The 27,535-nt window shown below is 42.8% G+C and overlaps 1 protein-coding gene across 1 annotated transcript in view; it reads right to left on the bottom strand.

The window, feature by feature from the left end:
* The window catches only part of LOC124553384 (TD and POZ domain-containing protein 1-like), a 73,395-nt gene extending 49,058 nt beyond the window's left edge, over positions 1–24,337 (bottom strand). Inside the window, exon 1 of the mRNA XM_047127254.1 lies at positions 24,148–24,337. The gene's annotated coding sequence lies outside the window, so the exon portion shown is untranslated. The remainder of the gene's footprint in view (positions 1–24,147) is intronic.
* Positions 24,338–27,535: the final 3,198 nt, after the last annotated feature.

Here is a 27,535-nt window from a genome sequence, read left to right as displayed (position 1 = left end):
AAAGTCAGCACGTGAAGTGTAACCACGGGTGTTCAGAAAGTACCAGATTCTGTGAATTAAATATTAGGCGCTGCAGTGGTTAATTGTAAGAGCACAGAAGTACTTTGATGATTAACATTTCGCGGGTGTTCCTGGAAGCACATTATGTGTACAGATATTATGTACGTTATTGAAATAATCCGTAAATGCAATGTTGTCAACCAGACTGACTAAGAATTTAAAGACTTCTTGGCCTTGTGTAAAATTAGCAAGGGGATAGAGATCATGAGTTGGGCCGCTCAGCACCGTACTGGTGCAGAAACTAAGGACGACGGGTAAAAGGCGAGACAGAGGGCTACCATGAACGATTCACTCGTTTCCAGAATTCACATTTTTCCGAAGTATTAAGTGTACGAATATGATTGCATGCCATTACGAATTCAGCGCCTTGCCAAAATGCCGACAAGGCAAGACTTTTCATGTGTTGGAACATGCGAGGTATTTGACCAAATGTGGCAGCTGCAAAAAACTGTGTAAGGGGGTGGGGGGCTAAACAAGATTTCTGTACGCAGTCCACACAAGTCAACAGCACGCAGAAGCCACGAACTCTGAACACCGCAGCAAAGTGTGTGGAAGACAGTGCGTCGGCGGTTAGACTTCAAACCGTACCGTCTGGATCCCTTACAACAATTAAAAGCGGACTGTTACGGCCGGCGCCTTCAGATTTGCGCCAAATTGGAGGCAGCAACTGAGGATGGACATTTCGCCCCCACGCTGATATTCAGCGACAAAGCAACTAACACTTTTCTGAAAAAGTTTATCTCCGCAATGTGAGCGTGTGCCGTACTGAAAATCCTCACCAAATTTCGGTGCATGTAGGAGATTCGCCGAGGGTTAATGTATCCTGTGCAGTGTGACAGGCGAAGCTGAATGGGCCGTTTTAATACTGTGAGACAACTGTAGCGGGTACATCTTACCTCGATATGTTGCACTTGTGGTTGTTTCGACTACTCATTCCTTCAGGGAGCATCGATGTTTGTTGCTACCTAAACGACGAAATTTCGCATCGCTGGATTGGCCGTAGGCGGTTAACGCTAGTACTGATCAGCTTGCAAAAGCACTTAACAATGGATGTTTGAAAATCTGAAACTGGTCACGGGTTTGTGTAGTTAAACTGTGTGTGTCGTGATTGCGGTTGTCTCCTATATTTAAGTCATAATGTTTATAATTCTACTACAGCCCTGTTTCTCTTAATGTTTATTTTCGAAAATCTAGCGATTAAAATAGGGTTTCATTGCACTGTGGCTGACTCAAATGAACTTGAAATATTAGCAGAAGGCCACTCGATCACTGACTACACAAAATAGAGGCCATAATGGATGTTACCGGGAACTCGCGTCACACGTATGTATGCACGATGATCTTCAGAGCCATTTTGTTTCTTTTTAGACCACTCGGCCAATGGGCTTGCGAAAATTTGAAAGGGCGCGAAACACAGGAACGTTAACAGTGAGACGCAGTACAAAAAACAGACAAAAAACACCGTGCACGGGAGAGCGCGGTCTGTACTCGTCCGGAGAGTGGGGGCTGCCGCGGGGCGCCGTGCTCACGTGTCGGGGGCATGCGCGGCTGGCCGGCCGGCTGCACAGACTGCACAGGCTGCGTGCGTCTCTCGCACACGCAAAGTTGCACAGGTGTAAACCTGCCTCCACACTAGGGACAAGCGGTGCCCACCACTGAACCTGCCGATTCCAACTGTGCGTCACCAAAACACTCTTCGAAAGCTAACATGCGTGAAATACGTGCCACACAAAAATTGTTACTGTAACATTTCATTTCTTTGGCTCCGCTGACTGACAACCACACTGTAACCTGACAACCTGTACCAGAACTCTGGCCAAGCAACGGATCACTATTCCACCACAACACTTTACAGAAAATAATATAGCAGCCACGTGTTCTGTTGTATCCGTGAGTGTGTGTGTGTGACGTCACGCAGCACACCATTACGCCACGGGTCAATGTCGACGGCCGCTATCAGCAGCTGCGAGCTGCTCCAGTTTAGGCAGCCGCCTGTACTGGAAATACGGGTACTTGCAGAACCTTGATGCTTTGAGGAAAGTGAAACACACGACGGAAGTCTGAGAAAACTGCAGATTTTTTTCACTCATTAACTACTAAATGGTTTATGACCACATGGGCCACCAAGGCGACAGCGAAATTTTCACGAACCTTTTTTTTCTCCGTCTGAGACATTCAAGTACCGGGTGCTTGTGAGTAAAATGCAGCTACTGACCCAAGTCCACTGTGGTCTGAGTATGGTAAGGCAGCGAAATACTGTAGACATGCTAAAGCGTTAACGCGAAACCAGTTGGCGCCGGAGGAAATCAATTCCAATACCAGGTGCGAATCTGTCACTGTGCAACACCTCGCGGAAGTCTCCGGTGCTCATACTGAACAAGTTCTGCAAGTGGCGGCTAATAATATCGACATTCTGCCTTTCTCACTTGTTTGTCCCTTCCTGTCCACATTCCGTTCCCAATGCATTAGATATGGGAACATTTCTTTGCGGTGTAAATCGGTTCCGCAAGGGCGCATTAGCATACCAAGTTTCGCCGCCATACAGCAGTCACAGCCCACGATGGACCTCTGCGAGTGGCTCAACTTGAGACTACAAGCAGCCAGTGGTACAGCGAATGACGGACATTTGCCACGCCGGACATTTGCCACACTGGCCCCTTCGCCAGGTAGCTTGACTAGCGATCCCTCAGGTTAGGGGCGCCCTTCCTCATACTACTTCTGTCCGCTTTCAAACCGCCGTCTTCACGTCTTACTCGATGCAACCAGTACGTAAGGGACCTCCATCGACATCTCGGGGAAATACAGAGCTGCTTCTCCGAAATCGAAACATTTATAACATTTGGGAAACGAAAGGAATACCGACGACTAAGTCAGTATGTGATTAGTTGTGCCAAGTATAAATGCAGATCCCTCTGTCTGTACGGTAGCTTCCTTTCACGCTTACTTATTGAGATGGAAACAGTATTGGTATGGGAACAACAAGAACGGAAAGATGTAAAAGAGAGTGCGCATGTACGCTAATCATTTCTTTTTGGTCACTGCAATGTGCCTACTTATCTCTTGCGGCGAAACATTAGTTAATCAAGTGTAGCGGGACAATGTTCAGAACATGACTGAAAATACGCTACTAAATAGAGATAAGAACTTCTATGATTGACATGTCATCTAAAGTCTACGTACATTTTTAAAAATGTTAGAGATAAGGAACTGTAGTAATACAGAATGCTATGCTTGTAACGTACGTTGTTCTACATTGTTTACCTCTGGTATTTACAGAGTCACAGAGAAAACATCCTAGGTTTTGGAGGGAAAAGCCGTAATTATAATGATCTGCACTGCAACAGAAACAAGAAGCACCACGTAGGGAAAAATAATGTAATGCCTGTTCCAACTCACAAGTTACATTGAAGCAGATAGTTCCTGTGACTAAGTGTGGGCAGAGGTTATATTCGACAACCTGAATAAATTAATAACTGGCTCCTTTTGCCGACCCCCGGTATCAGACGAAACAGTTGCTGAACAGTTGAAAGAAAACTTGAGTCATCACAAATAGGTACGCTACTCATACAGTTATAGTTGGCAGTGACTTCAAACTACCTTCCGTATGAAACTTCCTGGCAGATTAAAACTGGTGCCCGACCGAGACTCGAACTCGGGACCTTTGCCTTTCGCGGGCAAGTGCCAGGAAGTCCCTCACGTGTGACGACAGTCACTTTTCCGTGACGTCACGCGTTCTTTGCTGGCAGTGGATCAGGGGAGCACACTGAACAGTCGTCGTGTTGATCTACCTGTTTCCGAAGATAAAATTGTCAATTTTATGGTTTTGGTATTCAAATTTGCGTTTTACGACGATGTGCAGTCTAACTGACACATGGCATTTCTGAACTCTTCAAGACGGGTCGTGTTCAGTACTTTGTCATGCCGAAGTGTCTGTAAATGCGAATTCAGTGGCCACCCACGATTCCGAAACTGGGACTTACCATCAATAACGGGTAAGGCTTCTGTAACAGTATCTGGCTAAACGAAATAATGTTTACTGTAGGTTTCTGTCAAACATAATTAGCAAATGCCCCCACAAATGTTATAATTCTGACGTGATTCAGCCCTCTGACGGAAACTAACAACAAGTCTACCTCGACTCTCGCAACTGTTGCACTGGAAATGGCACAAATTAAATCTAGGTTCTGCCGCCGTTACAGGCTGCACATAGAAATCTACACTGCACTTTAATCGTGTAATTTGAACGTGAAATGAAGAAGCTGGTAAATGACGGCGTCAGAATCACCGACATTCATTCCTCCCTCACATAATACACGACTGAAGCGCAGGCCGCACACAACACGGCGCGCCTCACAGATCGCTGACGCGTTGCTTTGTCGACACACCGGGCTCTCTCATCAGACAAATAGTAACACGAGAACAGCCCAACAAAGCGATGCAGCGTTGCAGAGTGCTAAAAAAAATTTCATCAGCAAATCACAAACGAGGAGACGTGACAGAGCGATAAAAATACGAAATGTTTATTTCGTGAAGCACAAACATTACGATAAATTCTCAAGAATTCGCCAACTACTACGCAGATGGTCGCCTGTTTGTAATGAGGGTGTTGGGGAACGCTACAGATTGCTCGTTGACCATAACCTTAATTCCAGAAAATTGTGAAAATACGCAAATGAAGGCGAGTGCTGCGTCTCATCGCCACAAGCGTGTCGGCGTCACGCCACGAGTTGTGATTCGCGAACGGATTTCAGGATCCGCAACGCCCACGCAGGAAACAGCTTCCTACGTCTCATTACTTTGCAGACGAGTTTACGCGTGTAACATCTGACGTTAAGCATGTAAGCGAGATAAAGTTTAGAAACGGTTTGAAATTGTTCTTAATGTGTGTTCGAAAGCAAGTGCTCATTCTGAAATACTGGGTAAACACAGTCTGCTTAATTTGCGCTGCTTTTTGAAGAAAAGCCCGTTTATCGCGCGTCTAAATTTTTGACACGTCATGTCTACTGATGTGTGGGCCGTACGACGATGTAATTTTTGCATATACCCTACGGGGTGTGGGGATACTGTCTGCAAACTGCGTCGCGAATAGGTAGGTACTGATAAATTACAACGATACGTCTGATGCCCAAGTTGACTCCATGAACAGCGACAACGTGGCCGGAGTAGGGGGGTAGCGGAAAAATCTCTCCAGTTCTCGTAGTCTTGCGTGCAGTTTCTTAGAAGTTGGTAACGGCCCTCATTCTGAAATACTGCCTGACTAACGTCCGCGTATTTCAGCGCCCTTAGTCACGTTACCTCGCGACGCGCAATGTTTCCAACTTCGGTACTCCTCTTACTGTGTGACAACCGCAATTTAAGATTATACCTCTGAATGAGTACATCACGACAACATTTTAGATGTCTGAATTCGGCCACATTACGCGAAACATTAAAAAATAAATTTCTGCCACGCCTGCATGCGGCTACACGCCTTGTCGCACTGAAACACGCTTACTCCAAAGTTCTGCGTTTGATGGTTTTCGTAAACTTGCGTCCTACGAACATTATCAAGAACGCGAGGTTTTCATTTTAAATGCCTGTTGTACGTGAATTCCGTGAAAATCTACACTGGCACACCGAAACACTAGCCGACTGAATGTGGCGTTATTTTCCATTCGTTCCACGTTATTCTCGCTCAAGTTTTCATAGACTGGAGCAATACCACAAGTAACGACCTATAAAGTACTGAACACTCAAAACGGTAATTTAACACACTATTAGCCACCCCCTTTGTTCGTAGCGGTCGTAATTTTTCAAATTAAGACAAAGTATTAGACAAGAGCAGTAAGTGAGTTACGCGATAAAAACCACACAAAAGCGTGCAGAATATCCGCCGCTCCCATAAATTCCTGCCTTACCTTTCTGACGTATTCCCGTGCAGACACAAGATACACGAGCTCTGTCTGGGCAGGCAGGACAACGTGGCACGCTGCTTCCCTTCAGGCTGCTGCGTCACAACTGGACCGCACAGACAGCCCGCTGCCCCACCCAGCGCTGACGTCACGGGGCGGCGTTGCCAGCTCGCGCGGCAGGCGAGGGAACGGCTGCAGCAGGGCGTCTACGTCTGTGTCGGCACTGCCGGACCGCCTGCGTCCCACCCACGCCGCAGTCAGTTATCTCGAACCGCGCTATACAGCTGGCAACACCCCCACCCCCCCTTTCGCCTGGCGCCCCAAAAACCGGATTTCCTAAACCGATTTCCCAGTACCGCTTTTGGTGAACGCAAAGATGGAACAAACACGCTGCATTTTGGTCACGGGACGAGGAGAGGTGTGAACACAACATCTTCCGTCATCGTGCTGAGTGCCAGTGACTTACGCGCGAGCTTCGCGATTCGTATCGATCATTTCCTACTCCAGAAATGACGGACGAATGTGACAAGTTGTCGTTAAAGAACGTTACAGGGATATCAATGCTGATATCGTCGGTGCCTGGGCTCACGTACTACTTGCTCTAACTTAAAACAAGTTACACTGAGCACGACACACATTTACCCTCAACGTGTGGACCAACTGAAATCTTTCTGTGATTTCGTTGATACTGGATACGGGAAAGTTCTTGGTAGTATTAAAACTAGATGGTTGTCATTGTTGCCAGGAGTTACAAAAGTTATTGACATGTATGAACCTTTGAAATCTTGTTTTCTATCTCAGAATACATGTCCCACGTTGCTGAAACAAATTTTCGAGAACCGACAGTCACTTCTTTGGCTTCATTTCACACAATGCCCATTGAAAATGTTTTTTTAAATTCAATCCAAAAGTTGGAAATAACCACAGTTTCAGCTTGCTTCAAGAAATAATACCATTTTAATTAACTTGGAAAAGAAGGTACTTTCACTCAGTCAAAATACGAGCCTTTTACCAATTCTAAGACACTTTTGTGACTTGTTCGGAAAAGTAGAGTTCTCCACCTCAACCTCTGAAATCATCTCATTGGATAACGCAAAAAAAAAAAATACTGTTTCTTGGGCTGAACTTTTAAATTTTCTGATAATTCTTAAGGCAGTAGACTAATGTGCAACATTTCAGACGAGATACGATGCGTGAACATTGTATCCCAGAAATTTGAGGAATTGGAAAAAGCTAATTTGGAAACAGTTAAGAGACTGTGTGATATATTCCACACACTTAAAAGTACAGGTACTTCATGTAAAAATATAGACACGCTTGTGAATTTTGCTCCTGCTGTACTATACACAAATATTGTTGTGGAAAGAATATTTTCAACTGTGAAGTCCCTTTGGAGGGTGGAATGTGTAGTGCTAGAACCACTTCATTTCCCCCACACGAGTTGTGTGTCTCATATTAGAGGCCAAAAACGAACATAAAATTCTTTGTCAAGTACAGAGTAGAGGTGCTCTTATTCAGTAATTGTACTGCCTAATTATTGGATTTATAGTGAATTCTTGCAATGGGCCTTTGTCCTCAGAAGTTGACTGCCGAAAGTAGTTGCTCTCTGTCCCAGTGTACTTAAAAGCAGAATAAGCAAGCATTCTTCAAAACTATATAATGTATGGATGGTCAGTGTCTGCATCAAGTAAATCCTACCCCATATTTAGCAGATTGGGTTCCGCATTTGGAGGCTGCATTCGAGAGAGACGTACCATATGTCGAAGTTTAAGCACCATTTAATATTTTCGTGTGTTTTAATTCAGACAGAAATGTCGAGTGGCTCTTTACATACCACCTCATAGAGCCACTCTGCTTCCTAGTCAAGCTCCCTCAAATCATTCAGTTCTTATCTTCCCTTAATAGCGATCAATCTATAAAATTGTAATATGTTGTCTTGTGTATCCAGTACGAGGATATTTCATTCCTTAGCTCATACAACAGCCTGACACGTGGTGGTTTTCTCGGCTATTTTTCCAGTACATGAACGAATTTCAGCCACAATCTAAGTTTGTGTGTCTGGTGCGTGCTCAATGAAATGAAAATAACCTCTGTTTGCCTGGTGGCTGTTGGTATTTGAAGTCAGCAACAGGTTTCATTCGGAACACTGACTTTGCCATTAAATCTGAATTTTGCGGACAACAGGTAGCCTTCATAATGGCGAGACCCTTTTGCACAGGATTTCGGTCACCCCAGGGATCTTATGTCGATGCTGTGACATTGTTAGGGTGTACTAACATGTAAATTTTATTTTCTACAGATCTCACACAATTACTTCATTGTGGTTGATCAGCGTTGTTGCTTGCTTTATGAAACAGTGTCGTCTTTGATGCCTGTTTTGAATTTTGTGTGAAGTGTGTTTATGGTACTTTGGGAGCTTTTCGTCGTAATCCTTTTCATTGGGGAGTTTTTTAAATGTAATTAATCCTCGGTGTGACAATGATTTTGCGCTGGGAATTGCGTGTGAAGCTCATTTTCATTCTATCAGGTTGCTTGTGATGAATACTCTTGTTTAGCCAGTGTGATGAACTTAATAAAAATTCAGCATGTTATTTAAGTGTGTTTCAGGTAGTGTTTTTTCTGTATAAGATTTTCATTTGCGTTATTCGAAAATAGTTACGTTAGTCGCTCCAAAAGCAGTACGAGGAGAAAAGAAAAAAAGGTGGTGAGTAGTCAGTATGCGAAATGCCCAAAAAAAGAGACTGCGAAGGTACAGAGACGTGTAGGAGATAGATTCTCCCCAATTTTAGCCACGAAAATGTGCAAAATGAAACAGTAGGTTCCTCCGATGCGAGAGAAATGAGTGAGCCAGACTTCAGTGGTGCAGCGGAGATGTTTAGATTTAGGACGTGCACAGCCTGTTCCACTCACAGCTAGCAGTGTTTCGGGTCGAGTGCACAATTTACTAAGTGTGAGTGCGGGCGAGGCTGAAGCAACGATAAGTGAACAGAGGGCAGCAGAGCATGTAGCTCTGAGCAGAACATGATTGGCCAATTTGGCCACGCTGATAAAAAGAATAAGCACACAGCGAAGAGTTAAAGGCAGACTGCAGACTTGCTGGCGTCAAAGGAGGAGCTGAACTGAGATTTAGTTGCCGAATATGGCACCTTAACGACTACAGTAGAATCACTGAGCTCAGAAATTGATGATGATATGGAAGAAACGTTCAGAACTTAAAATCAAGGGCGACACTGCGCAATTTGAAGAAGCTAAGGCCATCGGTCTCTAGACTTACACACTACTTAAACTAATGTAAACTAACTTATGCTAAGAACACACACACACATGCCCGTGGGAGGATTCGAACCTCCGGCGGGAGGGGCCGCGCAATCCGTGACACGGCGCCTCAAACCTCGCGGCACTTGGAGAGGCAGGATACAGGTTAAGTGGGATAGAAGTAGAACAGAAAAGAGTGAGCGGGAAAGGCTGGTTGCCAGGTGGCTAGAACAGGAGCATGGGGGATGTGACTGATGGTGATCATAGGGAATTCTTTAATCTACTAAAACGAATGCCCATGTTCACTGGCAACATACAGGGTGGCGCACGAAATGTGTTACCATTTTGTTTTTGAATATGAACTTTGTCATACGATCTGAAAGGAACATATACTACAATGAAGAGCCGCCCATGGAGATTTGTTCTAACTCAGCGCATACTGAATATGTCCGCCAGTTCGTTTCCGACCTTCCTTCAAACGAATACTGAAGTTAGTGATTACCTACGGCACATGTCTTCCGCAATTTCAGTGCAAGCTTGAAAAATAAGTTTTCTGAGCTCCATTAAATCAAGTGGACGTTTCGGGGAAATTTTTTCCTTTAGGTACCCCCAAAGAAGAAAGTCACATGGATTGAGGTCTGGACTATGAGTTTTTACACGAGCATTTCGACGTACAGATCATTTCACTCAGGCTTCCAGCTCGCTTCAATGACGGACAAAATTGGCTCCACAATGGCGGACATATTGAGCATGTGCTCAGTTAGAACAAATCTCCATGGACGGCTCCTCATTGTAGTATATGTTCCTTTCAGATTGTATTGACAATAAAGTTTATATTCAAAAACAAAATGGTAACACATTTCGTGCGCCACCCTGTATGTAAGCCAAGTACGGACATTATCGAGACACTTTGGAGGGAATAAACAGCAGGAGTTTTGGAACTGGAAAGTACAGTTAAGGAAACGCTCGATGATGCACAGAAGCCTTAGGCAAAGCATAACAAATAGCTACAGGCAATCCACTTACACTGGAATCATTAAAATTTTATAGGAATCCACAGTACCTGCGAGCTGAAATTAGAAACAGCATTCGGTAATTTTGAAAGAGAAAATGGGAGCTCAACTTGGAATCGACCGAAGTACAAGTAGGCACAACTGTGGATGAATAGGCCGGCTCGAAAAAGTGCAGAAGAAATCTGCAGCAGAAATCCTGCGTCTGTGATGTAACGAAAACTAAGATGCAATGCGATGAAAAAAGAAAAGAAAATGAGAACGAGAATTACCCGAAACTACGGAAGACGCTGTGATAATACGATGCTAAACAGCATCTTCTACATTTGCATCTACATCTACATCTACATGCTCTGCAAACGACCGCGGCAGAGAGTAGGTCCCACAGTACCAGTTGTCAGGGTTTGTTCCTGTTACATTCACGTATGGAGCGCGGGAAGAATGAATACCTCTGTACGCTTAGTGCTTACTGTAATCTTATCCTCACGATCCCTATGTGAGCGGTACGTAGAGGGTTGTAAGTATATTTCTAGCATTACCATCTAAAGGCAGTTCTTGAAACTTTGTTAATACACTTTCTCGGGATAGTTTGGGTCTGTCTCAGTCTGGAAGTTCAGTTCCTTGCGTACTTCCGTTACACTCCTACGGGTCAAACAAATCCATGACAATTCGTGCTGCCCTTCTCTGTATACGTTCAGTATCCCTAGTTAGTCGTATCTGGTGCGGGTCCCACATACTTGAGCAATATTCTAGAACCGGTGGTACGAGTAGTTTGTAAGCAAAGTCCTTTGTAGGCTGACCGCTCTCCACCAGTAAACTGAAGTCTGTCACCTGCTTTACCTACAACTAAGCGTATGTCTTCATTCCTTCTCATACCAGGTACTTTTTATGTGTCGGCCAACTCCAACAGTGACTCCATGATATAGTCGTAGAATATTACTTTTTAGTTTTCTGGAGGCACAGTTTTACATTTATGAACATATAAATCAAGTTGCCGTTTTTTCACCGCTCTGAATTCTTATCAAGATCTGACTGAATATTTATGCAGCTTCTTGCAGACAGTACATTACAGATAACTGGATCATCTGAAAAACTCTGAGGTTACTATTATTATTAATACACTACTGGCCATTAAAAATGCTACACCACGAAGATGACGTGCTACAGACGCGAAATTTAACCGACAGGAAGATGTTGTAATATGCAAACGATTAGCTTTTCAGAGCATTCACACAAGGTTGGCGCCGGTGGCGACACCTACAACGTGCTGACATGAGGAAAGTTTCCAACCGATTTCTCATACACAAACAGCAGTTGACCGGCGTTGCCTGGTGAAATGTTCTGATGCCTCGTGTTAGGAAGAGAAATGCGTACCATCACGTTTCCGACTATGATAAAGGTCGGATTGTAGTCTATCGCGATTGCGGTTTATCGTATCGCGATATTGCTGCTCGCGTTGGTCGAGATCCAAAGACTGTTAGCAGAAAATGGAGTCGGTGGGTTCAGGAGGGTAATACGGAACGCCGTGCTGGATCCCAACGGCCTCGTATCACTGGCAGTCGAGATGACAGGCATGTTATCCGCATGGCTGTAACGGATCGTGTAGCCACGTCTCGATCCCTGAGTCAACAGATGGGGACGTCTGCAAGACAACAACCATCTGCACGAACAGTTCAACGACGTTTGCAGCAGCATGGACTATGAGCTCTAAGACAATGGCTGCGGTTACCCTTGATGCTGCATCACAGACAGGAGCGCCTGCGATGGTGTACTCGACGACGAACCTGGGTGCACGAATGGCAAAACATTTTTTCGGATGAATCCAGGTTCTGTTTACAGCATCATGATGGTCGCATCCGTGTTTGGCGACATCGCGGTGAACGCACATTGGAAGCGTGTATTCGTCATCACCATACTGGCGTATCACACCGCGTGATGGTATGGTGCGCCATCGGTTACACGTCTCGGTCACCACGTGTTCGCATTGACGGCACTTTGAACAGTAGACGTTAAATTTCAGATGTGTTATGACCCGTGGCTCTACCTTTCATTCGATCCCTGTGAAACCCTACATTTCAGCATGATACTGCACTACCGCATGTTCCAGGTCCTGTACGGGCCTTTCTGCTTACAGAAAATGCTCGACTGCTGCACTGGTCAACACATTCTCCATATCTCTCACCAATTGAAAACGTCTGGTCAATGGTGGCCGAGGAACTGGCTCGTCACAATACGCCAGTCACTACTCTTGATGAACTGTGGTATCGTGTTGAAGCTGCGTGGGCAGCTGTACCTGTACACGCCATCCAAGCTCTGTTTGATGCAATGCCCAGGCGTATCAAGGCCGTTATTACGGCCAAAGGTGGTCGTTCTGGGTACTGATTTCTCAGAATCTATGCACCCCAATTGCGTGAAAATATAAGCACATATCAGTTCTAGTATAATATATGTGTCCAATGAATAACCGTTTATCATCTGCATTTCTTCTTGGTGTAGCAATTTTAATGGCCAGTAGTGTATTTCGTCTTCCGTAGCGCTGTGGTGTGATCTCGGAGCTGTGTTAAGGGCAACTTGCAGTTCACAGGAGTTTCTGCAAACGTGACGTTATTTTGACGCCATAAGTATTGCATTCACGTGGACCGGGCTGTGGATAAGGGAGAGATGTTGGCAAGAATTAGCTCCGAAACTTACTGAAAAAGTTGTGCCAACTGCTCTTGCTAATACGCCTTCATCAACACCAAAAGTGAGACCACTTGCTGATTTACAAGCAAAAAGAATCTTAAGCCAGCCAGCACATATTGCAATAACCTGCTCATTCAAGCTTCTCAAGAAAATAAACTTATTTTTAAAACATCCGAAAACTGATGTGTGGAGTTGGTCCGTAGTCAGAAAAAAAGGGGAGGGGCAGTCATTCTAACAAGTGAGGTAAACGATCAGCTCACTTACCTTGTGTCCAGTAAGTAAAGCCTTTTCGAAACCTCAACATAGCTAGCATCTCTCGAAAACACGCCACTATCTGTAGCATTTTGTGTAATAAAATCAAGAAAAGCGTAATATAGGTGGTTGAAGAGAGCCTTTAATGGGAGATTTTTGTCTGGGAAAGAAGTGGCCTAGAAAAACTAGCCCGTAAATTGTATTTTGTACACTTCACATATGGCTAAATTTTATGTATAGCTGAGACAACGTTACCTTTTTATTCTGTGGCAAATGTGTCGTTCAGTTCTATGCTTTTTATTTTGAATGGCAATTTGCTTTTCCAGATGATCAACGTGTGAATATTTATTCACATTTGCGAGTTTCACACTTAATATGTAGATTTGTAAATTATTGACAATGACAACCCAGACCTGAGACGCACGCCTCCAGAGAAAGGGAACTACTGTATGTACACAATGTCTAATATCTAAGAACTAACTGCAATTAACTTAATAAAGAAACGTGAAGGTGAGATGGTAGGACGCGAGTCACCTCCGTAGCTACCCTCTGCTTTGTAACTCAACGCTTACAACCGCTGCCTCACAATCAACCGCTGGAAGATCAGCCCCCGCACCGTAAACTGAATGTAATGAAGGCTTTAGCAGCCGATACGTCCTTGTATGACGTCTGATTGTAACACATCAGAAAGGAAGTGTCGTGTTTTAAAAAATCTATGTACAGTTGCCTTGAAACGGTGCTGTTTCATAATACGGAATTTAGGACCTCATATCCAGTAGGAGCCATGGCAAATGATTACATTTTTTGATGCATAAATAATTATAACGGTCACGTGCAAATGTCAACTCACGGGGTAACAGTGTGGTAAGTTTCTTTTTTTAACCATTCTTGACGGCCCACATGAAGTCTGGTCTTCCGCCATTTCCTTTTTTTGTCTTCACAGGAACACAGCCGACCAATCGAGCAGAACCGTTGTTCCAGCTCCAAGTACTGGAGACGCTGTCCAATGCTCGTACTGCATGCCTGGACTGCACACTTGCGAAGGGCGTTTCACTTTTCCAATACCTATGTACCCTAAAATGTATCACAGAGTTTCGTGGTGTGCAACTTAATAAATAATGACTCCGAAATGCACCACTTACGCTTCGCGGAAACTGAATATAACCTGGCGTCTACTGCGACTGCTGTTTCCCACCAACCACAACACGGCACAACTGAAGTCATGAGAAAATTTACTGACTTCTAAATGACGGGAAAATTCTCCGTACAACTTCGTATGCATTACGTAGCTAAAAATGAAATTTCCATCCCGATGAGAAATTTATTACTGTCTTCATTTGCATACTGACGAGTGAACCATCATTTGAATTCTGAGTTCCGTATAACACTTTACAGGTTTGCATCAGAAGATCACGTGATCAGAAACACCTAAAGAGTGAATAGTAAAGATATTGTTTTCCGACGCAGACTGAATGCACATTTAACACCACATGACTAATCTTGCTGCACGAATTTCGTGAAAGGAAATACGGACCAGTACTGTACGAGATGTGTCCACACTAGGAATAAGAAAATACCTCATCTGTTGCTACCGCTGCCCATCTTTGACCGACGACGAAGGTGCCGGATAAACCACTAACCAAAACGCAGTATGCGTAAAATACGTGTAGTAACAAGGACTATTTAGTTTGTTTCCATCACAGCACATTCATACACTTCACCAAATCACAAACTGCCCTTTCAGTCTCAGCTGCAGAGAAGTGTCAGCACACCCCGCCTTCCAAGCAACAATGTGGGAGGGAAACAAACGTCAGTGTTGTGTTCTGCCTCTGCACACAGAGTAGAGAGAGAGTCCCGTGAAACTATGGCACAGGTCAAAGACAGTGTGTGGCGTCGCTGGGTCACTCGGTGGGGAGTCTTGTTTTACGGTACGTGGTTGTGCCCTAGCAGTTTTAAGATTTTAATTTGGAAGGCATGATATATACGGCGAAGTGCGTTGAATGTATTGCAAGTCTGGACATCGGAATATACTCCGTTCATCACATTAAACTTCATGTAAACATTACACTATGTACTCTTCCGCGTTTGCTGGAACCTCTTTGGATTTAGTTTCAGGTGGAGCGGAAGCCAAGCGGTCACAAGTGCAATCAAGTACGATGATGAGGGTTCGTTTTATGCTGTGCCTGTCGACTTGTGCTGTAATACGGGACAACAGCTTTACCGGCGCGTTTAGCTCTGACAGCGCTGGCCGGGCAAGTGGTCCAGCTAACGTGCACTGGTGTGAGCAGTGGCGGTTCAGACGTAAACAGAGACGAGCAGAGGACAATACAGCTTTGGATGTGAATTTTTAAACAGAAGGAAATAATATATGGCAAAACTCAGGCGATTTTCTCTTTACGTGACCGGACGGAAAATATAACGTGCCATCGTTATTAGCGAACATAGTATTTTAATTAAAAGCAGGAGTGATGAAAATTCGTGACTAACGAGGGTAATTTTTCCACATGACCTGCGTGTGGCGTAAAAGCGCAGTTTAGTAGCGCAATGTAGTAAAATACGTAAGCCACTGAAGGTATCGGAGTCAGTTGTCGGTAATCTCTGAACTCCTACCACATCGGACACCGCTGAACACACTTCAGTACAGCTAGGTTGATAACGAGTCTATCAGAGACAGAACCCCAAGCCAGAAAAATGTCCACATTTCCTCCTCCTACTCTTTCGTGACGTGCTGTTCTGCAGTTCGCCATCGTTAGGCAGCGACGTGTCACAAAGTTTCGCGCATTAGTTGCAGTACGTTTGACAGCGTAATGTCTTGTTATTTCTCGCGACAAATCCCATAACTTGGCTCCATATCAATTCTGTCGGGTTCAGACTGCAGTGTTACGACCACAACTCTAAATATAATTAATTTGTACAGCGTGCTCGACGCCATCAAAATTGTCTTCCATCTTTCTGCGACATTTATCACTCTGGCTCTTGTGAGACCACATCTCTCCTACAAAACAATGGGCATATTCAAACAGAGTACTTTTCAATTTTTTCCAAAAAATTTAATCACGTAATGTTTTATCTTCAACGATATTTTGCAATCTTTTATAATATATCTGTAATTAAGAATGTATACTTGCAATGAAAACCAGAAATTTTCGTGTGATATGTAATTGTAAACTACAAGATGTGCATTTTTCTTAAAATTGGTGACGAACAAGTTAATTGCCATATATGGCTCAAAACCATATCAACCAAAACCACTAAAAATAAATGCAAAATATATCTATTTAAAACAGCAGATAAAAATTCTGCTTGATGCCTTCCTAAGAGAGTCTCCATTCCTCCCAAGCTAATTATGTAAGTGTAGACCAGATATGGTTCAAATTCAAAGATACAGTATCGACAGCAATAGATTCATACCATCTAAGTTAATAAGAGACGGGACTGATCCATCACGGTACAGAAAACACATCAGAACACTGTTGCAGAAGCAACGAAAAAAGCAAGCCAAAATCAGAAGAACGCAGAAGCCCCAAAACTGGCTAAGTTTCACGGAAGCTCGAAATTTAGTGCGGACGTCTATGCGAGATGCTTTTAATAGTTTCCACAATGAAATATTGTCTCAAAATATGGTAGAAAACCCAAAGAGAATCTGGTCGTATGTAAAGTACACCAGTGGCAAAAAACAGTCAACACCGCGATAGCGATGTAGAAGTTACCGACGCCGGTGCCACTGAAAAACCACAGCAGCTGTTAGCAAGAGTGACATAAAAGTAGGTAGCTTAGGTGTTGCGACACAACTCTAATCACTTAAGAAAGGCAATTCTTCCGGTCCAGATGGTATACCAATCAGATTCCTTTCAGAGTATGCAGACACAATACCGCCTTTCTTGGCAATCACATACAACTGCTCACTTGGCGAAAGGTCTGTTCCTGAAGACTGAAAAGTAGCACAGGTCACACCAATACTGAAGGAAGGAAATAGGAGTAATCCATTTAATTACAGACCCATATCACTGACCTCAATTTGCAGGATGATTCTGCAGCACATACTGTACTTTAACATTATAAATCACCTTGAAGAAAATGACTTATTGATACATAATCAACACGGATTCAGAAAATATCGTTCTTGTGCAACACAGCTAGCTATTTATTCCCATGTAGTAATGAGTGCTGTCCACAATGGATCTCAGATCGATTCGATTTTCCTAGATTTCCATAAGGTTTTCGATACCGTTCCTCACAAGCGACTATTAATCAAATTGCGTGCATATGGAGTATCGTCTCAGTTGTGTGACTGGATTCGTGATTTCCTCTCAGAGAGGGGTCACAGTTCTTACTGATAGACGGTAAATCATCGACTAGAACAGAAGTGATATCAGCCGTTCCGCAAGGTAGTGTCACAGGCCCTCTGCTGTTCCTGATTTACCTAAATGATCTAGGAGATATCTGGGCAGCCCCCTTAGATTGTTTGCAGATGACGCTGTAATTTACAGTCTAGTAAAGTCATCAGACGATCAATTCCAACTACAAAATGACCTAGAGAGAATTTCTGTATGGTGCGAAAAGTGGCAGTTGGTACTAACAAGGGAACCTCCCCATCGCACCCCCCTCAGATTTAGTTATAAGTTGGCACAGTGGATAGGTCTTGAAAAACTGAACACAGATCAATTGAGAAAACAGGAAGAAGTTGTGTGGAACTGTGAAAAAATAAGCAAAATATACAAACTGAGTAGTTCATGGGAAGATATGCAACATCAAGGACACTAGGAATGCAGGAGCGCCGTCTCGGTCTCGTGGTAACGTGGGCAGCTGCGGAATGAAACGTCCCTGGTTCAAATCTTCCGTCGAGTGAAAAATTTTAACTTTTTATTTTCGGTTTATGTGACAAACTCTTATATTTTCATCACTTTTTTGGGAGTGGTTATCACATCCACAACACAACCTAAATCGGGCAAGGTAGAAGAATCTTTTTACCCATTCGCCAAGTGTACAAGTTAGGTGGGTCGAAAACATATTCCTGTCATGTGACGCACATGCCGTCACCAGTGTCGTATAGAATATATCAGATGTGTTTTCCTGTGGAGGAATCGGTTGACCTATGACATTGCGATCAAATGTTTTCGGTTCCCATTGGAGAGGCACGTCCTTTCGTCTACTAATCGCACGGTTTTGCGATGCGGTCGCAAAACACAGACACTAAACTTATTACAGTGAACAGAGATGTCAATGAACGAACGGACAGATAATAACTATGCAAAAATAAAGAAAGTAACATTTTCACTCGAGAGAAGACTTTAACCAAGGACCTCTCGTTCAGCAGCTGCTCACGCTACCACGGGACCACAGCGCTCCTGAGCTCATGTTCTCCATGATGTTTCCTATGTGGTCCATGGACTACTCAGTTTGTACATTTTGCTTATTTTTTCACAGTTCCACACAACTTCTTCCTGTTTCTCGATCTGTGTTCAGTTTGTCAAGGCCTATCCACTGTGCCAACTTATAACTAAATCTGAGGGGGGTGCGATGGGGAGGTTCCCTTGTAAGCAAAGAAAAGTGCGAGGTCATCCACATGGGTACTAAAAGAAATCCGATTAATTTTGGGTATACGATAAATCGCACAAATCTTAGGGCTGTCAATTCGACTAAATACCTAGGAATTACAATTACGAGCAACTTAAATTGGAAAGGTCACACAGATAATATTGTGGGGAAGGCGAAACAAAGACTGCGCTTTGTTGGCAGAACACTAAAGAGAAAGCCTACATCACCCTTGTCCATCCTCTGCTGGAATATTGCTGCGCGGTATGGGATCCTTACCAGGTAGGATTGACGGAGGACATCGAAAAAGTTGAAGAAAGGGCAGCCCATTTCGTGTTATCGCGAAATAGGGGTGAGAGTGTAACTGATATGATACGCGAGTTGGGCTGAGAGCCACTGAATCAAAGGCAGTCTTGATTGAGGAGAGATCTATTTACGAAATTTCAATCTCCAACTTTCTCTCCCGAATGTGTAAATATTTTGTCGACACCCAACTACGTAGGAAGAAATGATCATGATATTAAAATAAGAGAAATCAGAGCTCCAACGGAAAGATATAGGTGTTCCTTTTTCCCACGCGCCATTCGAGAGTGGAATGGTATAGTATTAGTATGAAAATGGTTCGATAAACCCTCTGCCAGGCACTTAAGTGTGAACTGCAGAGTAACCATATAGATGTATATGTACATGTGATGAGTTTCATATTTAAATGCTTTAGGTATTCAAACCTAACAAAGAAAATTTCGCACCACGTGGAGTGTAGAGCCACCGCCCGCCGGCACACACGATGGTCAGTCTACGACCCTGTCTATCAGGCCACGCATGTAGTTAACACCTCCCTTATTTCTGATACATGGTCCTACTCGAAAAAAAGTCAAAAGCTGATTTTTGTCTGTAATCTTGTGAAGAACATTAACTACTTGTTTCTCGCCATTAACGGTGTTCCACGCGCGTGTTTCACTACGAAGCAGGAAGCAGGAAGCAGTGTCGTCCATTTTCGCGGTACGTATGAACAGCGAGACAATCAGAGCACACGTACTGGTTACAGAGACTGTGACTGTACACAATTTTGAAGATAAAAGTTACGTAGGTAAAGTACGATTAAGATAGACGTTGATGGCTGTTAATACGTCAGAATGTCTGAAAGGTTCTTCCGCACTGACATACTAATAAGCTACCGAACACTTAAGTTGGACCTACTTCCAAGAGCGGAGCACCACCAGTAGTAAGAGAGCTACGGCTGCTGACCAATCATCCCGCTTGCGTTTGTTTACATCTGGTTCGCTCTTATGATGAAGTACATGCTACATACGAACCCCGTAGCCCCACCCTTTATTTCGCATTCACGTTCATTGTCCTACCCGTCTCACAGCCATACCACCTTACTCCACACCAACCTAGACCTCTCGCTGTGCTACGGAGTACTGAAAGCTTGTTCCCAACAAATAAGTAGGAGTCTCAGCCAGATATGTATTTTTCCTCATAGACTGAAATACGCTGGTGTTCAAAAACTGCGTAAAAATGAGGGGTCGATAGAAGCGTCCAATCCCACGCGTCGGCTTTGACCCGTGACGTAAGGGTGTTGTGTGTCACGTCACGACGGCGCGGAGTTTGGTTTGTGAGTGTGGCATGTTTGTAGATCTCGTCGTGTTGTGGTTTGTTGTGCTCTCTGGTGGTATGTTCAGGGTTTTCGTTCGTGTGGTGTAATGGGCTCAGTTTGCTTTTGTTCATTATCCAGAATTGTTAGTGTGTCAGCTGTGTTTGTAGTGGAATTCGTTTCAGTGAGTTAAAGATTTTGTGTGAAGGTTAATTTAGTGTTCGCTGTACATCGTATGGTAATTTTAGTAAAATTAATCGGTTGTTTTTGTTCAGGAATGCATATGACGGACAAAATTAACAGTGCGCAGGTCAAGGGAGGTGTTCGATCCCAATGTGTGGCTGTGTATGTTGGTATTGGTATCGGGAGATGTTTTTGAGCTATATAGGCCAAGGAAAGGGTTTGATCCTAATTTATGGGATCGGGAGCTGCTGTTGAGCTATATAGGTCAAGGGAAGTGTCCGATTCCAGATGATCTTGTGTTTAGTGGTATTTGGGGAGTTTTGTGATGTCTGTTTTTTTCGTCGTTTTGTGTTTTGTATGGGGGTGGGCGTCCAAATTAGTTTATATTTAGTTTGCCCCCACCCAAAAACACCCCATTTCCCGCACTTGTCCCGTTAGTGTCATTAGGCTTTTTGTGGAAAGTGTGTGTGTTTGTTTTTCGATGTATTTTCGCCCTCATAATGTGTACGTAACGACTTTACATGCGCCATATTGGAATCGTGGTTTACGGTCGTTTCCGCCATATTTGGAACGTCAAAGCAGATGGGCGGGATCGGACGCTTCCGTATTTCCAAAATGGGGATAGGTCTGATGCTAACAACTACCAGCCAGTCTCACTTCTAATAGCTTTATTCAAAAGTCTTGAAAAAGTAATGTATTCAGGAGTAGCATCACGTACCTGTAAAAATGAAGTACTAACAAAATGTCAGTTTGGTTTTCAGAAAGGCTTTTCAAGAGAAAATGCTATAAATATGCTTTCACTGATCAAATAGTAAATGCACTGAATAACCAAACATCACCCATTAGGATATTTTGTCACCTCTCAAAGGCTTTTGATGGTGTGAATCACGAATTTCTTCCGCACAAGCTTAAGTACTGTGGCATGAGTGGGACAGTGCACAAATGGTTTAATTTATATTTAACTGGAAGAATGCAGAAGGCTGAAAGTAGCACTACAGATTGTCTGCAAAAATGGTGTCCCAGACAGTTCAGTCTTGGGTCCCTCACTGTTCTCGATATATATTAATGACTCGTCACTCTATATTCATGAAGATGCAAAGCTAGTTCTTTTTGCTAATGATACAAGTACAGTAATCACACCCAAGGAAATTGTAAATAATGTCTTTCACAAAATTACTAAGTGGTTCTCTGCAAGTGGACACTCATTAAATTTTAAGAAAAAACAGTGTATACAATTCTGTGCAGTAAATGGCATAAAAACATTGATAAATATAGGCTATGAACGCAAGTCTGTTGCTAAGGCAGGGTATTCAAAATTTCTGGATGTGTACACTGATGAGAAATTGAATTTGAAAAAACATCGATGATCTGCTGAAATAGGTTGAGCTACTTACGCCACTGCGGTTATTGCAAAATATTGGTGATGAACATCATTAAATTAGCCTACTATGCCTATTTTCATTCACTGCTTACACATGGTATCGTATTTGGGGGCAATTCGTCACTAAGAGGAAAAGTATTCATAGCATCAGGCTAACAGCTGGAGCCCACCGAAGATGACCTTGTGAACATTTATCCAATGAACTTGCGATATTCACAGTACCTTCGCAGTACATATATTCATTTATGACATTTGTCAATGACCCACCCCAGTTCAAAAATAACAGCAAAGTGCATAGCTACAACACTAGAAGAAACCATTATCTTCACTACTCTGGATTAAATCTCACTTTGTCACAAAAAGGTGTGAATTATGTTGCCACAAAAGTATTTGGTCATTTACCAAATAGCATTAAAAATCCGGCAGATATCTAACCAACATTTAAAAGAAAATAAAAGTATTCCTGAATGACAACTCCTACTCAATAGATGAATTTTTAAACATGAAGTATTAACTATAAAAATATTTACTATTTTGTGCAAAGAAAACTTATGTTCAAGTGACACATCCCACATCATTACGAAATGTATTAATGCTCTATGCAACAAGGATCAATGTATGTATGTATGTATGTATGTATGTATGTATGCAGACCAATTTGTCAACACAACCCATATTTCAGGGAGGTGGCTATCGTATCAGCCCCTCTTTGTGGAAGTTTGTCTACAACCACCTGCATTGCTATTTTTCATTTACTTACACAAAAGACGATGAAATTACTCTTAACGTATTAATGTCAAGAGATCCGCTTGCAATGATATAAACTGTGTATTCCTTTCTCTACGCAACACCAACACACTTTATACTGTAGGCAACTACAGATGTAACAATGCGTTCTTCTTAAAGCCACAACAGTTTAATAATTCTTTGTTTGTCGTAATAAAGTATTACTCAGGAGCACCCGTTTTGTTTGACAAGAACATGTATGTGAATCTTCAGTTTCTCCCAAATTATTTTTTGATGGAACAGTCCACAGGTGGACTGCCTGTTCGTAGTGTCCAGCGTGCACGCTATGAACCGAAAGTACAGCTATGGACTGTTCCATCTAGAATATGCATAATAGTAGAGTTCTGCAGTGAGATTTGTAACTGATACTCTGTATCTTGATATCGTTCTGAGCATTGACAAACACTTATCAGAAGAGATTCTGAGGATGGCTGGTTTTACTGCCTATGTGTTTCAGTACTGGTCCATTACGTGGGATACTGCTTCACTCGTCCAGATACCCCCTTATCAGAAAACCGACTACTTTTTTGGTAAGTGTACGGCACAGTCACTGCCTGGAGATGCACGATTATTAACAGAAGTGAAGACTAAGCCCCTAACGCCGGGAATTTTGACAACTTTTCTAGCAAGAGGATCAATTTTAGGTCAACGTAATAATTCATTCATTTCTGCACTTACACATATAGAACAAAGACGAAATGGAGGGTAACATTATCTGTCTTACTGACTACCCAACAGACTACCTTGTCACCAAAAACATTTCTCTAGAAAAGTGAAGATATCGAAATTCAATGGAACAGCGTTCTGTACTAAAACACATTTGCGTGACTTAACGTGCTGACGATTGCTAATGCAGGACTGGGGGAAAGACGCGAACAGATTAGTTGTACTAAATTCGGCAGTTTTCGTGGAGCCGACTGCTTCGGGAAATATCTGATTCAATGCTCCACTATGGAACTGTCAAAATGCGTCTAGCTTGGTTTGATTTCAAACCATTAGGAATAGGATCAGACTGTCCCAAGGTCTACGCAGTATCCTGACGTAAAGTAATTGTTTAATTCCTCAAGAGTCGAAGTCGCCATAGCATCTTATCTACTTGCAGAAGCAGTGTTCCGTCATTCTGTTCCGTTATTCCTAACACGCACAATAATCCTTTTATGGATCACACGTGTACAAATACGAACCTATATTTCGGAGGAAAAAAATTCAACAAAATGGCGCGAATACGAGTACAAATCTCGTCCGAGCCTATGCTTTTCACTCATGCCTAAAGTCCGTAGAACAGCAGAATTTATAGGAATGTCGGTAGGACTTTAAAGTAACAAGATTTGTAATACGAAATTCGTTAGTATTCTGAGAGCGTAATAAACGAACGCGGTTTGCTTTATACGCTGTAGTCTCCATAGTGAACCTAAATGAGACCTTACAGCTACCGTGACTTTGGAAAAACAAACCAAATGAAAACAAAGAAAATAATTCAACACTACAGGAACGCATGAAAACAGTCGTCCTTACCTTATTAAGGGTGTGGGTGTAGCAGAAGAAATTCTCGGCGCAGAAACAGCAGCACGAAATCCCAACGCAGAACGTCGCACTGGACACGACTCGCTACAAATGCGACAGACGCCTGAAGCGGCAGGGCTGTGGCACGCAGTCAGTGCTGCCAACGGCTGCGAGGCCGGCAGGTACCAACTGCAGTCTGCTACGGGGGCCTCACACAGCGGGCAGCGTTTCCAGGGGCCGCGCGCAGAACATGCGAATGTAATACGAAGACTGTCGCCCTAATTTTGTTATTGCGGACAAGCTGAAAAAAATAAAGTAACATGTTTGTGAAACTAATTTTAAGGTAATTTAATTCAATTCTACGCTCTCTGTGACACTGCTGTGGCCACTGGAGTACCTCTCAGAAAATTATGCCCGCAGCAGAGTCCAGGGAACTAGGGTTATTGTGATACCGACGCGCTACAGTACTGTTTATTGTCAACACATGGCTGTTGCCCATGCATATATTCGGTTCATTGCTTCTCAGCCCCTGTCCGCGCCATTTCTACTCATTGCTGTGGATAACAATGAAGCATTACATCCCACTCGTCAGCAGGTTGTTTCCCACAGAATGATTGTTTTATTGTCGTCAGTTGAAACATATGCCTGCCGTACTTTCCCACTTCACGTGTTGTGTGTGCACTGTGTGTCAAGATACAGTGTTTTTCCCTGTCCTGTGGATTTCAAAGTGCCAACAGGGAAACCTTTCCTGAAAGGGACAGATTTAAAAAATACGATTCATGTATTCAAAAGATCAAGAAAAAGCTACAACTGAACAGTTTTCGAACTCACAAAAAGGCGCTTCCGGAAAATTTCTCCTACCAACAACGTCAGACAGTGAGAGTTAAGCGTGCTTAAAAGGCCATGCCCCTAACAGCAGCCTCTCATCGTGTGGTGCTTCAGATGCAAGTGAACACAAGCACTGGAACACGGATCCCCAGCTGTCCCACATTCGGGTAGGCCTACTGCTAGCAGTTGTGAAGCAGTCACGAGTTTGGACCCAGCCACTTGGCCTAATAGGTTAACATCCACAATGATAAGTGAAATTTTACATAAAGGCCCTACTAAAATTGTAAGTTTTGAGTATCCTTTAAACGAGAATGAAAGAAAATTTTCAACTCATTTTTAATATAAGAAGTTTACCAAATTGAGAAAAACAATGATCGTAAATGGCTTATGTATTCGAAACCTACCGACAACGTTCTTTGTTTTTATTGTAAACATATTCGATCTCCTTCAATCTAGACTTGGCCAGTGTTTCTGTGTTTCGATACAGTGTATCGATACGTGGAACTGTTTCAGTGTTTCCGAACGGCTGTGGTTCACAGTTTCGAAACAGTGGTGTTTCATTCCGCCCCTGTCTCGGATAACCGGACCAGATTCGATGTCGAACAAGACTCAGAAACTGTATCGTTGTTTCAAAATAAGGCTGTTTCAGTCCACCTGTGCTTGGAACGGACTAATTGTATCGAAACAGTGATGTTTCATTCTGCTCTGTGTCGGACGAGATTCGGGCTCGGCACAGGTACTGAAACACAACATACCACTTCATGAAACACTTTCAAGAGCGTCGAAATCTTTTTGCAGCAAATAGCATGAAGCTTAAGATATCCGAAAATAAAGGTTCGTTTCTAGCTGACTGTCCTATTCCGAAATGGCGTAACATCTGCTTTATAAACATTAACCAAACAATAAAACAACGCATACTATTCACATTCAAAATAATAAATATGTGAAAATCATTCAGTTAAATTACACTTTTTTTATAACAAACCCTTCTCTGTTCATGTACAGTAATCATATTAAGAAACGCAAGTAAGACTACAACATTTTGAATAAAAAAAAGGCGTAGAGTGACAGTTATTAGACATATACATAAATTTGATGTAAGTATAATTGCAAGCAATCTGTTTGACATATCACTTACAGTGTAATGGTGAACGGGAAGGGCTGGGGAGCATGGTGTATTTATAGTAACGGTTCGAAACACCTTGAAAGACAAAATTTTTTTCTGTTATATCTTGTTATTAATTCTAATTATTTGGCGTCATTTGTGAGTCTATAGTCACTGTGCCTATTATCCACAATGATTCCCTTTGTGTGCATGGAAATTAACAGGATGGGTATATTACCCATAGTAAAGGAATGTGGGACTCCCAGTAGCATATCCGTAGTTTCTGCAGTTTGCTCCCACCTCCAGTTCCGTTCGTGGTGGTTCTTGTATCTTCAGCTATGGCTGTCCTCAGCCATTTGAAAAGCATGAAAGTCACACGACACGAAAGCAGCGCATTTGCTGCAGGAAATACGAAACTGCCAAGACGCCCAAGTGATAGTTACATACTTCCTGCGATATGATTAGCGCTCTCGCACCTCATTTGTGTTTATATGTACATACTTATACAGTAGACATTCAAGATGATAAAATGTGTAGGTTTATTAGATTACAAAACACAAACTGTTTCACTGTTTCGAAACAGCGTATCGAAACATTACATTGTACTGTTTCATTTCTTTCGAAACAGTTATGTGTTTCAGTTTGCCCATCTCTACTTCAAACAAGATATCAGGCGATGGACTCCGTGGCTGGGTTCATTTAGAAAATCGGATTCAAGAGCATGAACAATAATTTAACAACATAAACAGTACAAGAAAGTGGACAGAATGCGAGGTAATTTGAAACAACAAAGTGGTATTGATCATACTTACTTTGAACTACTGGAAAGAGAGAAGGAACATTAGCGTCAGATTCTAAACTGAATTATACTCACCATCAGATACCTAGTTCAACGTAAAGGGAGGCAGTGTCAAGCTCTATCAAGAAAATAATGTTAGTTTTCTTGGTTTGATCGAAATGACAGCAGAATTTCACCCTGTTTTGCATGAACATTATAGGTGGTAAAGACCCAAGAAAATCATGACCATTGTCTTGGAAAAAAAAACATTCAAAACGAACTCATAAATTTGCTTCCCAACAAAGTAAAAAACAGCATTGTTAATTCTGTAATCGAAAGTAAATATTTTTCTGACATGCTTGATTGTACTCCTGATACATGCCACAAGGAACAAATGACATTGATTCTTAGGTCTGTAAATTTATCAGAAGACGCAAGGACTGTAGAAGAACACTTCCTCGACTTTCTGAACGTCACTTCAACAACAGGGGAAAGTTTGACTGGAACCGTTTTGTCGGAACTAGATAAACTAGGACTCGATATTCATGACTGCAGCAGCCAACGTTATCGATTATAAAAGGTTATCGAAGTGGTGTTCAAGCCAGAATATCAAGGTGCAAACCAAGAGCATTTTATACGCCATGTGACAGCCACAGTCTTGTGTTATTAGATGCGGCGAAATCTACTGC

This window comes from Schistocerca americana, chromosome 11, assembly GCF_021461395.2.
Source record: "Schistocerca americana isolate TAMUIC-IGC-003095 chromosome 11, iqSchAmer2.1, whole genome shotgun sequence".
Lineage (NCBI taxonomy): Eukaryota > Metazoa > Arthropoda > Insecta > Orthoptera > Acrididae > Schistocerca > Schistocerca americana.
The sequence above is the reverse complement of the archived record's forward strand: the minus strand, read 5'-3'. Positions and strand labels throughout refer to the sequence as shown.